At 38.1% G+C, this 17,518-nt stretch overlaps 1 long non-coding RNA gene and 1 other non-coding gene across 2 annotated transcripts in view; both read right to left on the bottom strand.

Moving 5' to 3' along the window:
- The window catches only part of LOC128627612 (uncharacterized), a 79,570-nt gene that overhangs the window by 45,696 nt on the left and 16,356 nt on the right, over positions 1-17,518 (bottom strand). The window contains exon 2 of the long non-coding RNA XR_008391856.1: positions 12,998-13,157. This is a non-coding gene — a long non-coding RNA (uncharacterized LOC128627612). The remainder of the gene's footprint in view (positions 1-12,997; positions 13,158-17,518) is intronic.
- On the bottom strand, positions 16,101-16,233 carry LOC119051132 (small nucleolar RNA SNORA66). Its single transcript, XR_005082874.2, has one exon. It is a non-coding gene; the product is annotated as a small nucleolar RNA SNORA66 (small nucleolar RNA).

Here is a 17,518-nt window from a genome sequence, read left to right as displayed (position 1 = left end):
ACAAATTTATTTTCAAGGTTATTTTTCACAAAAGTGGGAAGAAAGTATGTACTGTTTTGACAGAAGAGGGAGTGAATAAAGTCAACTATCACAACCCTCCCCCAATTTTTTTTTTTTTTTTAGTTTTCCACTTCAGGAATTTTCTAAACTTGCATGAAGCTCAAATTAGACTGAAGTCCGGGTAAGGTACAACTGTTCATTTAATCAAACAGGAAAGATCAAATGTCATCATCCTGGTGTTAGATATTTAGTGTTGAGTTGGATCCCGTAGAAAAAATTACCAAGTACATAGTTTATGGCTGCATCCTTAAATAAATGAGGGATTGGCATGGATCTCTTGGACTTTGTGCAGACTGAAGAGATTTATAATCCAAACAACTTCCCAGTCCCCCGATCCAGGGCCAGTCTGTAAAGTAAGTAGCTTCCTTGTTGCCAGTTCCCTCCTCTCTCCTTTCTGCAAATGGTCTCATTTGGCATTAAGGACCAGGAGTTGAGTCTCAGCTACTTGATACCTAATGTGAAACTTCTACCCCATCTGTCCTATACATGATGACAGATAAATCTCCCTTAAGCACAGGTCCTAACGTGTCACTGTATAACCAGTACAGAAGCCTGCAATAATTCCTTAACACATAATATCATCTAAATCCTTACCCTTGTACTCAGGGCTCTTTGAGATCTGATCATAACCAATCTTTTCAATCTTCTCTCCTGTCAAACTGACTTACTTGCTATTCCCTATGCATGCCTCACATTTTAGCAATGTTAAGACTTTGCTCATGCTAGTTGTTGAACTGTGCTCTGTGGACCAGAAGCATCAGTTTTACCTGGGAGCTTGTGAGGAATATAGGATGTCAGGCCCAACCTAGATCTACTAAATCAGATCTGCATTTTAACAAGATTTGTAGGTGTGCATATGCACATTAAGTTTTGAGAACCACTGCAAAACTATCAAATGCTTTTCCATGTGCTCAAAGGGCTATTATTATCATTAAGTTATCTCTCTACACAATATGGAAGTTCCTATAAAACTAAGCACTATCCATATTATGTGCCTAAGATATGTTGTCCAGCCCTCAGAGACAAAGGAATACATTGAGTACTCAAAAATCTATAGATTGACTAAATTGGTTTAAGTTCTGCAACTAAAAAGCCAACTAAAATCACCATCCTTTACTGTCTGAAAAAAACAGGATAAGATAGACATTAGACCAACACAAAAACTAACACACAGGGTCTTTTATGGATAGAATTTTTTAAAGACTTTATTTCTTTATGTTTAGAGGGGAAGGGAAGAGAGGGAGAGAAATATCAATGTATGGTTGCCTCTCATGTGTTGAACTGGCCTACAACTCAGGCATGTGCCCCGACTGGCAATCGAACCACCATCCTTTGGTTAGCAGGCCCTCATTCAATCCACTGAGCCACACCAGCAAGAGTGGATAGGACTTTTAACAGAAAACAGAACTGCAAAAGAAAATATGTTAAAGCCTGACAAGGAGCAAAACTGTTTCTAAAGCAACTAGACAGTCACTCTAAGTTCCCTTCAAACTAAAACTGAGGGATTAGGTTTACTTGATGGGCTCCAAGGTCATTTGAGATTCCAGTATTCAAGGATTTTATGATGCTAGGTGACAACACTTCTACACTGTCCCCTTTCCACCACCACCACCCACGCCCCCATGACTGTGGGTACCAAGGACAGCCTTGAGATTAAGTCTGAAGCTGCAAAGCCTGACTTCCTCTCTCAGCTCTCTCTAACCCCCAGCTTCTCCACAACCTCCCTGAAAAGCTCCAGCTCTGCACATGTGTCTGCTGTCATTACACCTCCCCCATGACCTCCTGGCATTTCACACTGCTCCTTGCCTTCATGAGTTCATCACTGTCACTCTTCTCAATCCCTCACACAGTTCAACACTGCCAAGGTGACAGTGAGTTAAACTAAACTGTGTTAAAAAAAAAAAAAAGGAAAGAAATATGTCTTGCTAACCTTCCTTATCACCATCTTCTCCTCCCCTTGTAATTCCTTAGTAACTTTCTTGAGAGAACAGAAGTGGGGTATATCATTACATCATATTCTACAATGAGGGCACTGGACCTACGGAAAATTTACCCTTGGAGTCTCAAATATTTTATTTACTAAACACACTTTCAGTTCTGCCCCTGCTAAGACTGCTGATGTGGGTCTTTGGGGACTTTGACCTAGAACTATTTCACATCTCAAAATGAAATCAATACAGTTACCACACATCTCTCTCACATTTTGCGAAAGCTTTTTACACATCGTCCAATTCTATTCATCTTAACATCACATATATTTTCTTATACATCTAAGAAATAGCAGAGTTAAGCTTCTCTGTCAGAGTTAAGTGTCTGACCTAGTCTCCTGTGTCTGATAAGATTATTGATGGAGATTTCTGTTCATATTCTTATGAGAGCCCTCCTAACTAAACCCAAAGGCTAGTTATGAAGTAAAATTTTTCCTTAGAATCCAGGTTCCCTTTCCTCCTAATTCCCAAGAAAGGCACAGGTTAAGGAAGTGTATCTTATAGCAGAGATTAAGAACTCTCTGCTCTAGAGATGGATTGTGTGGATTTCTCCCTGGCTCCACTGATTACTAGCTATGTGACTTTGGGCGATTTGTATAATCTCTCAAAGTTTGTGTTTCCTTATTGTAAAAGGAGACTAATATCTCTACATCTTGGGTTTTTGTGAAGAATAAATGAGAAAATTATGGGTAGCACAGTGCCTGGGTAAATTTCATTTTACAATTGCTAAAAATCAGTCTCAGAGAGGACTGAGGAAAGTATTTTATTTCATTTCATTTCATTTTTGGAAAGCCAGCTTAATGCTGCAGATTCTCCTCTCTAGGACTCTCCTAGTTACATGTGGCTCTAGCACATGCCGCTGTCCATGTGTTGGGTAACCTGACTCCCATCCAAGGACAGCATGTGGTCTTGCTATCCTTGTGCTCACAGAATTCCTCTTGGCAATAACTCTACATGTGAGTGTAGAGCAAACAGAAATGTAACGTCCATTTTTAAAAATTGGGCATGATCTTATAATATAAAAACCTATGTATTTGGGCCAGTGACATCAAAGAGGACAAATTTCATCTTCTATTTTAGGTTAACTATCAAAGGAAATACAGGAGGCAACCTATCTCTGTTTCTGTCTTACATTAATATGTCTCTCTCTTCCCTCCCCTCCTTCCCTCCCTCCCTCTCTCCCTCAAGTGAATATTACAGTAAAAAAACAGACAAATGGAGGAGTGGAATGTATTCATGGAGAAACGTGTATCTTGTCTGAATCAATCTATCAGAGGATTGGTATAAAACAAGTCAGTTTTTATGTAGGCTTGAGTAAATGATAGCTTTGGGGGCTAAGTCTAAAGGAAGAAAACACTGTAACTACAAGGGACAGGGTTCTGGGGAGGAGCAGATGAAAGAGCTGGGGAGAGCCTGCAAAATACAAACTTTGTTGATTTGGCAGTTCTGCCAAAAGTTGAACTGAAAGTTGTTGATTGCATCCAAGACAGTAAGGCCCTTCACTCCAGCCAACTTTTCTCCTGACATCTCTCGTCAGCACCCTCACTGCAGGTGCAGCAGAAAGAGAGCAGGAAGTCCTGCAGGCCATTCTCCCAGAGTCTAGGCCTCTGTCACCACTGCTCCTTGTTCCAGGGCTGGTTCAATTTCAATATTTTATCCTTAAATAAGAAAAAAATTATAAACCAAATCTTTCGTGAAATTCAGAAGTTCTCTAACAATACAAAGTAAAAAGTAGCTTGCCACGTAATTCAAGCCAATCATCCGTTTATCTTTGTTTTTTAACTTTTTTATTGATTATGCCATTACATTTGTTCTATTCCCCCCTCCATCGTTTATCTTATTATTTGAATCCTAAGACCTGAATTTTTTTATATTGAATTCTATAAATTTTTTTAAATTTAGTTCCTATACTGCCATAACTGAGGGTCTACAAAATTACAATAAAATAAAGTGGGGAGAGTTGTTTTTTTTTTTTTACAAGAGAAATGGTTCTTGAACATTTGCTCTTACAACTATGCTTCCATATGAGAAAGCCAACTATCCTGAGGTCACCATGCTGTGAAAAGTCCAAGCCACATAAAGAGGTCCTGGAGGAATAGATACCATATGGAGAGAGACAAACAGACAGACAGAGAGACACCAAATAGCACCAAGGTGCCAGTCATGAGAGTGAAAAAACCATCCTGGAAAAACGCAGCTAGGCCCAGATGACCCAGCTGACAACACGTGGATCAGAGATGAACCAGCCAGCTAATGCTTCTTGAGTTCCTGATGGAAAAACATGAAGTCATGGGAGGAAGACTATATGCTCCAAAAGAGCCCCTCGGTGAGCAAGAGTTTCAAACTACATCCCAGTTGTTTCCCAGCCTACTGAGATCTCAGCATCAGGGTGAGGAAGTAGTGACATTTCCTAATTCATGACCAGGCATCATATCCTTTGATGGAGAAGCAGTCTGAGAAAGCCGTGAACAATGTGAACCCTGACATCAGGACAACAAGTGTGATAAGGGTTGAGCCACATAGATATCTAAATAGAAACCTGCATGCTAAAGTGTAATCTTTTAAAATAGCTTTACAAAGTAAGTGGTTTTATATCAAAATGTTGTTTTGCTATTGGAGGAACCATGAGAACCAGGACTTGAACATGAAGAAACATGATTGATAATGTCCTTGGCACTGTGAAATCAAGAAATTTGACAAAACACTAGTGAAGTGACAAAACATTAAGTATGATCAAGTAAAATTTCTAGTTATCTAGAAAATAACAGCTCACCCTTGACATTAGTTTAATGCAGCGATTTTCAAACTTTTTTTTATCTCATGGCACAAATAAACTAAAATTACTAAAAGTCTGCAGCACACCAAAAAATATAGATTTTGTCAATCTGACAAAAAATATAAGTATAATTTTTATTCATTTACAATGATGGCCATTGTTGTGTTGGATGTTGTCATTTTTTTAATTTGACAACCTAAGGGAAAAGAAGTCAGTACCCCTGGCTAAATAAATTTTTCCATAATATCTGTTGTTTTGTGGACACTTCAAAACAATTATCTTTTTCTGTGAATGAAGGTTACTTAGTATAGCATTTGTTAATATACAGTGGATAAACAAACATTGAATATTAATCTAAAATAGATAAAATCATGTGACATTTTAAAACATTTGAAACATATGTTGCTAAATAGTCAGGTATTGCATGATTTTAAAAAATTCTGTGGCATACCAGTGTGCCATGGCACACCAGTTGAAAATTACTGATTTAATGTGTTGAAAGTAAAGGTGATTTCTTTTCTGGAAAGCAAGAGATAAAGAACAAAAGGAAGAGCCAAATATGAAGACAGTATGGTAAAGAAATCAAGAGATCTGAACCCTGGCTGGGTAGCTCAGTTGGTTAGAGCATCATTCCAATTCACCAAGGTTGTGGATTTGATCCCTGGTCGGGGCATATACAAGAATCAACCAATGAATGCATAAATAGTACCTGTGCTGCAGAAGTGAGCACTGAATGCACAAATAAATGGAATAACATATCAATGTTCTCTTTTTCTCTCTGTCTGTGTGTCTCTCTGTCTAAAAATAAATAAATATTTTAAAAAAGAAAGACCTGCCCTGGCTGGTGTAGCTCAGTGGATTGAGCACAGGCTTGGGAACCAAAGGATCGCAGTTCAATTCCCAGTCAGGGCACATGCCTGGGTTGCAGGCCAGTTCCCAGCAGGGGATGCACGAGAGACAACCATACATTGATATTTCTCTCCCTCTCTCCTTTCCTTCCCCCTCTAAAGATAAATAAATAAAATCTTAAAAGAAAGAAAGACCTGCCCTGGTGTAGTTCAGTGGATTGAACATGGGCCTGTGAAGCAAAATGTCACCAGTTCAATCTCCCATCAGGGCACATGCCTGGGTTGTGGGCCAGGTCCCCAGTAGTGGGGCATGAGAGGCAACCACACATTGACGTTTCAATCCCTCACTTCTCCTTCCCTTCCCCCATCTCTAAAAATAAATAAATAAAATCTTTTTAAAAGAAAGACCTGAAAAAATAAAAACCTACTATTACTCAAACATGGTCTAAATAAACAGATAAGGTGCATGTTTAGAATTCTCCATGTACCAAAACTTCCTTAAGAACTTTTCATAACCATCATTAAGACACTCAGTTGATGTCAAATATCACCTTCTCTTCAAACAGTGTGAATATGTTCACAAGCCAAATTCTTTCATTTTTGTGATGACTGATCACCCTGTGCCGTAGAAAGCAGAAGCTCTGGACTTGTTCAAGAGTGATGAAAATCATCGAAACTCAATACATACAGACAACTCACAACTCCTTTTCTGACAACTCACTGACTTTTCTTTCCTCAATTATTTTTCTTCTTTTCTTGCTCTGTTAGGTATAATACAAAAAAAAATTTTTTCCATAACATTTGTTGTTTTGTGGACACTTCAAAGTAATTATCTTTTTCTGTGAATGAAGGTTACTTAATATGGCATTTGTTATTATACAATGGATAAACAAATGCTGAATATAAATCTAAAATAGATAAAATCATATGACATTTTAAAACATTTGAAACATATGTTGCTAACCTGCCTTACCTCACTTTTCTTTCCCCAATTTTTGTCTAATGTAGCTACTATCAGATTCTTTAGTTGCTCACTTGTAAAAAGATCTAATGTTCTATTTTTTTCAGACCACTGAACCTATACAATATTCATTAAGCTAACTCTCCAGACATCCTAGCTCTTCAGGCAATGTTATAAGGGCATCATCATTGTTCATTTGTATGATCTCTATGTATCCTGTCATCCTTCCAGGGTAAAAGTGCCAAGGCCTTGGACTCTTCATTTGGTAGAGTCTAATTCTGTTCTCTTTACAAAGAGCTAGGGTTACACTCAGCAAAGGTTACCATTTACGTGAGACATGAAGCCTGCTAGCATAACTCATCACCAAAGTAAAACCCCTAGCTATTTTTTCTCTCAAGGGCATACCGAGTGCTACCTAAAATCAAGAAGGAACACTTCGGGATGGGTCACGTGTAGAACCCATATGTATCCAGAATCCACATTTTCATTTTAACATTCTGGAGTATGGTATTATTCCATAGCAGTCAAGCAAAAGGGTTCCTTGTTTCATCCTTCTCTAACCACTAAAGTAAAATACATGAGAATCTAATGTAAAGACTATAGTGGCTTTACCTAGAGAACTCAATACTTAACAGGGAGCTTTTTTCAAAGATATATATTTTATTGATTATGCCATTACAGTTGTTCTATTTCCCCCCTTCATTCCCCTCCACAGTGTACACCCCCTCCCCCACCATTCCCCCCTTTAGTTTATGACCATGTGTTTCAAGTTCTTCAAATTCTATATTTCCCCTACTATTCTTGCCCTCCCCCCTATCTATTTTCTACCTATGCTACTTATTTTCGGTACCTTCTCCCCCCTTCTCCTTCTCCCACTCCCATGTTGCTAACCCTCCATGTGATCTTCATTTCTATGGTTCTGCTCCTGATCTAGCTGTCCTCTTAATTTGCTTTTGTTTTAGGTGTGATTGTTAATAACTGTGAGTTTGCTGTCCTTTCACTGTTCATCTTTTTAATCTGCTTTTTCTTAGATGAGTCCCTTTAACATTTCATATAATAATGGCTTGGTGATGATGAACTCCTTGAACTTGACCTTATCTGAGAAGCACTCTATCTGCCCTTCCATTCTAAATGAAAGCTTTGCTGGATAGAGCAATCTGGGATGTAGGTCTTTGGATTTCATGACTTGGAATACCTCTTTCCAGCCCCTTCTTGCCTGTAAGGTCTCTTTTGAGAAATCAGCTGATAGTCTGATGGGAACTCCTTTGTAGGTGACTGTCCCCTATCTCTTGCTGCTTCTAGGATTCTCTCCTTCTCTCCTTCATTTTAATCTTGGCTAATGTAATGATGATGTGCCTTGGTGTATGCCTTCTTGGGTCCAGTTTCTTTGGGACTCTCTGAGCTTCCTGGATTTCCTGGAAGTCCATTTCCTTTGCCAGATTGGGGAAGTTCTCCTTTATTATTTGTTCAAATAAGGTTTCCACTCATGGTTGTTCCTCTTCCCCTTCTGGTACTTCTGTAATTCGGATGTTGGAACATTTAAAGATGTCCTGAAGGTTCCTAAGCCTCTCCTCATTTTTCTGAATTCTTGTTTCTTCATCCTTTTCTGTTTGGTCATTTTTTTCCTCTTTCCAGTCCACTCCTTTGATTTGAGTCCCAGTTTCCTTCCCATTCCTGTTGGTTTCCTGTGCATTTCCCTTCATTTCAATTAGTTTAGCCTTCATATGTTCCTCTAATTTGTGACTAAAATCAACCAGTTCTATGAGCATCCTGATCACCAGTGTTTTGAACTGTACATCTGAAAGTTTGGCTATTTCTTCATTGCTTAGACTTATCAGCTCTGGGGCTGTGAGTTGTTCTTGAGCCATGTTTTGATCTGTTCATGCCTGTTATGTAGGAGGAGCAGAGCCTTAGGTGTTCACCAGGGTGGGTCTATCCAGGTCGCTGGTTTGTGACGCTATATGTGGGGGCGGGGTTAGAGAGGGACAATAGCGGTCCCCTCTGCTGCTTCCCGCCGCTGGGGCCTCACTACCCGCTCATTCACCAGTTTATAGTTTATCTGCTCACAAATGTGTGACCGCGGTCAGCCCTCAGTGGGTCCACCCACTGCTACTCCACACCTGGGATCCACCCATGGCTGCTGGCAGGCCTCGGGCGCAAGCCTGGGTCAGTCCAGTGGGTCTTTCCTGCCTGACCAGCTCCACTGCTGGCTCTGCCCTCTTACCAGTTTGGCTGAAGGGTTCGTTGTTGTCAGACTTCCATGTAGTTCGATTTTCTGTGGTTTGGCTGCATTTTTGTTGCTAAAACTTCGTTGTTTTTAAACTTGGTTGTGTGAGAAAGCAAAGTGTTTCCACCTATGCCTCCATCTTGGTGGAAGTCCCTAAAAGGGAGCTTTTTTTACAACTTATTTCTTTTCTGGAAGCCGGGATTGGGGGGATGGAGCGGGGAGTCGGAGGGGGCAGTGGTTGGGTGTCATATTTGGTCTTGTTTTATCATTTACTCAGTGCTTTCCAAAAGATGTGCTTTCAGAAATAAATAACACTTTAAATTGTTTAAATAATAATAAAGCTCAGTCCATCTTTTAAACCCCTGTGTTATGGAGTGGCAGTCTAAGCCACAGCCCTAAGTGCCAAGTGTCTTTGCTTTTAGTCCAATGTTCATCTTTATTTATCTTATCCTCTCATGGAATTTCATCTATTCTGGTAATTATAAATTAGTGATTTTTAAAGCATAATCAGACCTTGAGATTTAAAAATATTTTAAAGACCAAATGGATCTAGAGGAACTTTAGGGACCATCCCACTTCTCATTTCTCATTAGATATGAGATCACTGAGAACCCAAAGGGTCTTGCTCAAGGCCATGTAACTAATGACAATGAAAGATATAGAACCAAAAGTTCTTTGTGGGGTCATATGATCCAAATGTTGAATTGGGTAAATAAACCATCATAAACATAGTTTTAAAAAAGTGTCAGATTATAAATGCAGGTGATCCTGACTCTAATCTGTTGAATTATTGGCTTCAAAATGAGCTCCAGACTTTCAAGTAGCTAATACAGAGGGGAAATACACCCAATATTAAGGTTTGCAGTATCTGTGAGGAAAAACTAAACTAGTAGCATAGGAGAAGCCCAATTATTCATGATACTAAGGACTGAAGTATATATGAACACTGACAACATCCTTCTTATAGTAAACACAGCAATTTGCTTCATTAGATTTCTTATTACTTCAGACCACAACATAAATTTGCAGACACTGATATATGCCCTCTGAAGTTATGTTTTGGGAAATAACTCAAAACCTCTACTGGGTGCAAGTGCTGTAGTTCTGGAAAGGTAAACATCTGGATTTTTTGAACATGAAAGTAGTTCCAGCTTAGTCAGAATGCAGATGTTCTGGATTGACCTGCTCTCTGTAACTAACCTAGTGTGAGTAGAATCAGTTGAACTAAATTTTATTAAATTCCAATGAATTTAGACAGAATTTCTTTTTTCTCTTTCTTGTAGGTACCCAGGGAAGTAAGAAAACATTTTCTCTCTGTGATTGTGTTTGAAGAGGATATGCTACAGAAATGACAGAGTAAGTACAAAAGGTACATGTGAAGTGCATTTGTTGCACATGAATATAAGGGGAATTCTACTTATAAAAATATACCCCCAAAGTGCCCAAACTTTAAATTCTTATTTGCTTTATAAGTTATTTCTTATGCATAATTTAAGTGTTTAGTAACAGCCCACTGACTATTGGACTAAGACAAAGAAAGTTTAAAACAAAACTATGAGAAGACATAATCCCCTGATAATTGGTCAAAAGGGAAAAATAAAATTAATATGCAAATCAAAAGAAAAATAAGGATTATAGGTTTAAAATGTGATACATTCAAATGTATACAGTTGGGCATTTCTATCAAAGCCACCTCTAATCTTTCTTTCACTGGATTGTGTTTGGTTTTGTTCCTCCACAGGATAAAGAAGAAAACCACTAGAGGTTCTCTGACCATCAGTTCCCAGGTTAATAAAACCTCCAACATCAGAGCAAGTTATTCTCCCTTAGTTCAACCATTGCATATTGACCCCCAGAGGGTGGGTTCAGTTTTCAAAGCCTTTGGAGGGGTCCTGGTAATAGAGATACAGGTCCAGAGGAGAAGTTGCATTCATGAATGCAACTTTCTGGAAAAGTAGTAAACATGAGAAGAGCCTCCAGCTGCATGGCCTCAGAGAAAACAACAAAGAAATCCATGGGTCTCAGAAATAACTCCATGGTAGTTCTGTGGGTTGGCCATTTGTCTGTGGACCAGATCAAAAGGGACAGTTGGTATCTAGGAGCTCAGTCCCATAAAAAGTATTCTAACTATCTAAGGAATGAGTTTCCTATTTTAAAAAATGGGGGCGGGAGAAGATGCTTTTTCAAAAACCTAAAAGATACAAGAGCAACTGTATGGAGGAGGAAAAAATCTATTCAGTAAAATTTAGAAACCTTTAATATATAGTCTCTAAAAATTGCCAATACTCATTTCTCAAATGTAATTTCCCAGTGTTCTATTTCACCATCTTAGCTAATGAAAATGCTGGAGGAGACAGAAAAAAGGTGGCAATTCCAGGATCGAATGTGACATCTAAATCAGAAGCATTATCCTCTTCAAACAGGAAACTTAGGGTGTGGTTGGTAGCAGTTAAAACTGATCCAGTCATTTCATAGCCACTGTTCACCTGAGTTTCAGGGCCTTGACACTCTGGATGATGGCTTCTCTTCCATTTCTTAAACCAGATGCAGAGTCCCTGCAGCAGCCTGTCACAGTCCACTTGTGTTGTGGCCTCCCTATTTACCAGGGTAACCTATCCATACTGCATGACAAAGTTTGGATTTTACAGATAAATTGTAGGCATTATCAAAGAGGTACAAAGGAGGAAAGGGGGAACTAAAAAGGACTTCAAAGATTATTATTATTTTCTATCAGAGATAACTGAGTTCCAGAAAGGGTGAAATGTCAGAGAGCAACTCATGGTTTATCCTACGTGCCTTAGACTTTTGCTCTGTGTCAATCCTCTAGCTCTGAAGGGCAATCCTTAGTGGACTGTCCTCTCAAAGCAGACTCAGCTCTGCCTCACCTCAAGGTTTATCAAAGTCTCCTAACCAGCTAAGAGACATCGTTATGGAGAAGTCAATGCACAAAGCAATATCTATTTCCTTCTTTGGTCACAGTCAGAAATCAGGATTGACAAGTCTCCTGTATCATCTACTAGAAACAGCAGGATTTAATCAGCTGGGTCAAACCAAGCTAAGGTTGAAGTCCTCTGGGCTCTCTGCCTCCCAGTTTCCAAACCTAACAGAACTGGAACCACTGCCCATTGCTGGTCCACAGTGTGAGAAGCAGGGTAGACACTTAACCTGTACCACATACGGGATGGGTGACATAGGAAACAATGTCGTTAAGAGAAAGAAGCACTGCTATTGATCCTGGAAGCTCACTTTCAGCAGATGCTGTCAGGCCACAGATGTCGATTATTGCCACAAGTCTCGTCCGTCACCTGCTGCATTCCTTCCCTATGATATGCGGGTCCCCGGCATCAGGCCTCAAGTACTGGGCTGGTGGTCATTATGTCTCAACTAGGCCTCACCCAAGAGAAGGACTTCAGCTACTCCCTCTCTGGTCTCAGGATCAAGTTATAATTTAAAATATAATTCTAGATTCTAGAGGTCCCTGGGGCTAGAAATAGAAAGTGGAGGGTGAGGACTTGAGGAGGAAATTTATCACAAATGCTACCCATTCATGTATGCATTTATGTGAGACTAAACTAGATATTGTCAGTAAATACTTTTTAATATATCAATATAACTCTTCATTCTTGAAAGCTTTTAGATTATTTGTCTGAAATGAGCCTCAAATCCTCAAGGTAGGCTGAACATTTTTGTAGACTTATTTCACAGATATAAAAACTGAGGTCCACAGAGATTAAGAGTCTTCCAAGTTCCTAGGATCAGCTTCAACAAGATAGTGGCAGAGTTGAGATTTTGGCTCAAGTCTTCTAAGTCATGATTCTGATCCTTAACAAATTACAACACTGCCCATACTACTAGATCAATAATAAAGATTAAATCATGACTATATATGTACTCAACAAAATAATACAATCGAGTAAAAGACTTTTCAACTAATCTGTTTTCTATTTTGAAAAATGGCTCTTGGAGAGTAAATAACAACTTTCTCATTAAACACAACCCTATGAAATTAAGATAAAAATAACTTATGCCTCACTGTAAAGCATACTGTAAAGCACAAAAGAATGCCCAGCAGCTCCTTGTTTTGATTAAGAGACACTCAGTTGTCAATAATTATGGTGAAAAAGCATACACACTTACTTCAATGGCATCCCAAATCATTGTGTTCAAGTATGGTGAAAGTTTCCTCCATTCTGGGAATTCTGTTTGTTCTTCAGCATCTTCAAAACAGCTCTACCACCAGAAGTCAATTCGTCATGTTTGAACGCTGAGTCCAGGCTACAGCCACAGTGCAAGTTCACTGGGACAGAGAGAAAGAGCAGAGAGCAGACACAGATGATTTTCAGATTCTGAGGAAAAGTATCATGATCAGATTTTCAATTTGCTTTTTATTCCAATTAACCTTGAAATGTAATTCATGTTTAAAAACTTAATAGTTGATATGTTGCAGACTCAGAAATTTCTACTGTTGTTATTTTAAATCCAAATGATTCCTCAATAGAAACAATCAAAAAGAAAAGATAGCTGTTTTGTTTTGAATGAAATAGTTTTAATAGCTGTGAAAGAACTGGTTAATTTTCACAAATTATCTTAACTATCTTCCCAATGAGTTCTTGGCATACAAACAAGAAAAGATGTGAGAATAAACATATTTTTTAAAAGAGTGAAACAAATGAAAACCAATACATAACTTTCTAAATACTTTACTGTGTAAGTGTCCTACAAAATAATTAATAATTAATTTAGGGGAGGGTAAAAAACATGCTACCCCTCATGGTAAATACTAAGTTTATACTTTATAAAAATTTCTCACTTACCCTCACATCAACATTTTGAGGTATGTACTATTACCTCCATTTTCTTTTTTTTTTATAATTTTATTTATTTATTTAGATTTTATTTATTTATCTTTAGAAGGGAAGGGAAGGAGAGAAGGAGAGAAATATCAATGTATGGTTGCTTCTCATGTGACCCCTGCTGGGAACTGGCCCCTGCTGGGAACTGGCCTGAAACCCAGGCATGTGCCCTGACTGGGAATCAAACCGTGATCTTTTGGTTCGCAGGCCCGTGCTCAATCCACTGAGCTACACCAGCCAGGGCCCATTTTCTAAGTTAAAAAAAAAAAGACCTTAACGTCAGAAATATTAAATACTTTGTCCAAGGTCACAAAGCTAGTAAATGCTGCAGCTAGGGTTCGAGTCCAAGATAGTTCCTGAGCCAAGTAAAGAAAATATATTCATTTATATGTCAATTCAAAACAACTGAACATTTGCACATCACCTTTAAGAAACATCTGTATTACACAATTATATTTCTTGGTTTTTAAGATTTTATTTGTTTTATTTTAGAGAAGGGAAGGGAGGGAGAAAGAGAGGGAGAGAAGCATCAATGTTTCTCTAGGGCACAATCCAGGCATGTGTCCTAGACTGGGAATCAAACACGTGACCTTTTGATTTGCAGGCTGGGACTCAGTCCATTGAGCCACACCAGCTAGGGCTTAATATTTCTTTTTAAAATAACATTTATTGCATTTTTATAAAACTTTAAAATTTATTATAATAAATCTAGAAAATCTATAATAACACAAAAAAGAAACTTTAAATTACCCATTTCTTTCTCACCACCCAGAGAACAGTATTATTAACCTTTGGTGTATTTTTCTACAGTAATACTACAGTACTTTTATAATGTATTTAACTTTATTTTAAAGATATGAAAAGAAAAGATTTTTCTTGGGAGAAAAGGCTACCTCATGATTAGTGTAGAAATGATTCACATTCGGTGAAGAGATATTACCTGGTCTTAAACTCATTTTAGAGATGCAGAACAAAGGCCCAAAGGAGAAAAGTAATTTCCACAAAATCACAGAGCAGTTTTGTGGTAAAATAGAACTAAAATACATTTCCAGCACCCTGCCAAGTATTTGTTTCTTTACACATCTTTTCTACAGAATTTATAATCTCTGACTCCAGATTATAACCAAGTTTGTATTTTCTTCAAGTTATTTCTCTTATATATGTTATTTCTTCAAGTTATTATGAGTTATTATAAGTTATTTCTTCAAGTTATTTCTCATATATATATATATAAAAGTTATATATATATATATATATATATATATATATATATATATATATACACACACACACACTCCCAACTAAATTAACTGTCATCATTTAAATTCTCTATTCTCTTGTTTTATATTTCAGGAGCTTGTTTATCATCCATTCCTGGTAAGTACAATTTTTCGACATCTTGGTAATAAATGACTAAGTCAAAATTAGTATCAGAATACTTTGTCTCCTAAATTACTTTTGCCTTCATGAGCAGGTTTAACTCTACCCTATGCCAACTCTTGAAGACAGAAGAAACAAGATAACTGGAATCTTTAAGTATATTTATTCTTCTATTCATTCACACGACACCTATTTCCTGAGTACAGACTATGGCCAGGTTCCAGGTTCCATTCTTGGCCACAGTTCCTGTCCTCACAGAGCATGCATTCCTCCTATATAATTCCACTTGGTATAGTATCTGTGATTCATGAACTGTGCACAGAGGCAGGAAGGAGGTCTCCTGACACCAAACATCCAACTGTTGAAATTGGGATGCCCAAATATTCTGGTCACGTTGAATCTCCTCCCTTTTCAGAGGAAGTCTGCACCTTGATTATCACAGAAGTATTTTCTGGACATTCTGGAGAATCCAAGCGCCTTGCAGAAAATGAGGCTGGGACTGCAGTCTCCACAGCAAGACTCTGTTTCCCCAGGTAATTATTCTTCAGGATCTCCCTGCTCTGTCCTATTCAACCTTGAGCCAAGAGGAAGATTCTCTGCTTCTACCTGAACTAGTGACTATATTTTTCAGAAGGAAAAGGAGTGGAGAAATTAGAGAGCACTCTAAAGTTACCCATCAGGAAATTCTCTCCAAAACTGGCTTCCTTTCCCTGGAGCAGTGGCAGCTACACAAAGGACAAAAATCCAGACAATACCCTAGTAAATCTTATGCCAACTATTCCTGAGCCAGCCATTCCCACTGAACATGAGATCCAGATTCCAAAGGAGGATTTCTGCACCAACAGTGAAAATTCCTCTGAGCTACAACCACAATGGTAAGGGCAGAGAGACATAACACTCAGTCATTCAACAAATGTTCTTAGTTCTATAGATAGAACAGTGAACATGGCGACACTCCTGCCTTCAGGGAACTTGCATTCTGAGATTAATTACTTTATTGTTTTTTACACTGTACTAGGATAGAATGGACCACCTCAGTAGCTCCTGAGGCTAATACATGTTTATCACCACAATTACTTTAGCAAACCTGGTTCCCCTCACTTCTGCAACATCGTGCAGAGCTAGTGATCAAGTTTGCACTTAGATGAATCATTTAACTGCCACTTCTCCCTCGTCCTCCATCACCATGGATATAATAGTAAGTCATGTGCTTAGATTTACATTTAAGGGTTTGTTACAGAGACTTATTGAAAAAAATTAACAATACTCAAATGGCAAATGGTTTTGAAGCGGAATCTTTTTCCAAAATAGAATGCAGTGTCCTATCACAATATAAATATGTAAAATATTTTGCAAGACAGGTGTCTTCATGGTCAATCTTAGAATACAGACGTAATAATCTGTATTGCATTAGGAGAACAAATGTATAAATGGGAAGATAATTCAGTAAGTGAATTTGCCAGTCAGGCTTTGTTTAAAACAACATAATCTACTACCATCACCACTCTCCAAACACAAGCTTCAACCCAAAATATTGATTTAAAAACAACCTAAAAATTGATACTTAAGGCCTTGGCCAGTGGCTCAGTTGGTTAAATGTCATCCCAGTGCACCAAGTTTATGAGCTCGATCCCCAGTCAGGGCACATACAAGAAGCAACCAATGAATATATAAATAAGCGGAACAACAAACCAATGTCTGTCTGTCTGTCTCTCTCATTAATCAACACAGTTTTTTTTCTTTTTTTTTTTACAGATATGTTTTTTATTTAATTATTTTTTAAATTTATTTAATTATTGTTCAAGTACAGTTTTCTGTTTTTTACTCCCATCCCAACCCCCACCCAGTGCTCCCCACCTCCCTCTCATTTCCACCCCCCTCAGTTGTTGTCCAGGTGTCCTTTATACTAGTTCCTGTAAATCCTTCCCCTTTTCCCCCTGAAATTCCCTCCCCTCTCCCCTCTGGTCACTGTCCCCCTGTTCTCTATTTCAGTGTCTTTGTTTTTGTTTTGCTTGCTTGTTTGTTTCATTATTTATCTTCCTGTTAAAGGTGAGATCACATGGTATTTGTCTTTCAACACCTGGCTTATTTCACTCAGCATAATACTTTCTAGTTCCATTGATACTTAAAAGTCATTTATGATTTTTGCTTTCAATAATATCTAACATAGTCCACTAAATATTTTACCAGCATAAAGTTACTTTTAAATGTTTTTAATAAAACTCAAACAGCACTCTTGACTAGTTACCTAGTACAACTAAATGTAGTCTGCTAATTACAAAGTAAGAGAATATTGGAATCTCTTTTAAGACAAGATTTACTAAGTAATATTTGGGTCTTTCAAGTGAAGGAAATATATCATGTTAGAGATGGATGGAATCAGAGGTTATTTACATGAAGTTCCTCGTTCTACAAATGACTAAAA

Source organism: Artibeus jamaicensis, unplaced genomic scaffold (assembly GCF_021234435.1).
Source record: "Artibeus jamaicensis isolate MK-2021 breed Jamaican fruit bat unplaced genomic scaffold, CSHL_Jam_final contig_456, whole genome shotgun sequence".
Classification (NCBI taxonomy): Eukaryota; Metazoa; Chordata; class Mammalia; order Chiroptera; family Phyllostomidae; genus Artibeus; species Artibeus jamaicensis.
This window is presented reverse-complemented; position numbering and strand designations above follow the sequence as displayed.